This window comes from Rhinolophus ferrumequinum, chromosome 17 (assembly GCF_004115265.2).
Source record: "Rhinolophus ferrumequinum isolate MPI-CBG mRhiFer1 chromosome 17, mRhiFer1_v1.p, whole genome shotgun sequence".
NCBI lineage: Eukaryota > Metazoa > Chordata > Mammalia > Chiroptera > Rhinolophidae > Rhinolophus > Rhinolophus ferrumequinum.
In genome coordinates this window covers 44,932,924-44,933,881 of record NC_046300.1, presented here as the reverse complement: position 1 = coordinate 44,933,881, position 958 = coordinate 44,932,924, and positions in this window count along the sequence as shown.

Sequence of the window (958 nt, the reverse complement as noted above, 5' to 3'; positions counted from 1 at the left end):
AGGGTATTGAGAGAGGGGATGGCCGCCGCTGGCATCCAAATGAGACTCCAGGCAGGGGGGACTGAACCTGGAAGCAAAGCCTGGCTCCTCTGAGCCTGCAGTCTGCAGGGAGCCAAATATCCTTTATGAAGAAGGCAAATCAGAACAACCTCCAGCATTTGTCCTGCTTTTTGTTCCTTCTCAAAGGACATTCCGGCCTATTAGCTCGTTAGAGCTTCAAAAACAAACCTGTGAGGTCCACAGGCAGGAATCATTATCTCCATTCCTCCATAAAGATGGAGGTGTTTAATAAAATACAACCCTAGCTTCAAGGAATTTATAGCCTAGTGGGCACTCCCAGGTGTTATGCAACAAGCGTTAACAACACAACACAGCTCCGCCTGTGTTGAGGGCAGTGTTTCAGGCCCTTGAGATTCATCTATGAGTAAGGTAGACCTGCCCTTATGGAGTTCACATTGTAGTGGGGGAGACAGATCATAAACAAATACACATTTAGAACATTAATATGCAGGAGGTGATAAGTATCCCGAAGGAGAAAAACAAAATCAAGGACAGGAGATGGAGGGAGACTTGGGCTGCTATTTCAGATGAGGTGGACAGGGAAGGCCGATCTCAGGAGGTAACACTGGGCAAGAAGTTGAATGAACAAGGAGTGAAACATGGGATGATCTGGGAGAACAGTCTAGGCAGCGACAACTGCAAGTGCAAAGGCCCTGAGGTAGCAGCAATCTGGTGTAGCATGAAGGATAACGTGGCCAGAGGAGAGTGAACCGAGGGGAGAATGGTAAGAAATGAGGTCAGCTGGAGTCAGATTTTGTAGGGCCTCACAGGCCAGCAAAAGAGTTTGCATTTCATTCTAAAGTCATAAAAAGCCATTGAAGGTTTGAGCAGGGTAATGATATGATCCAATGAAAGGATATATATGAGTATATATATTAATTTAAACAACAGAAATTTA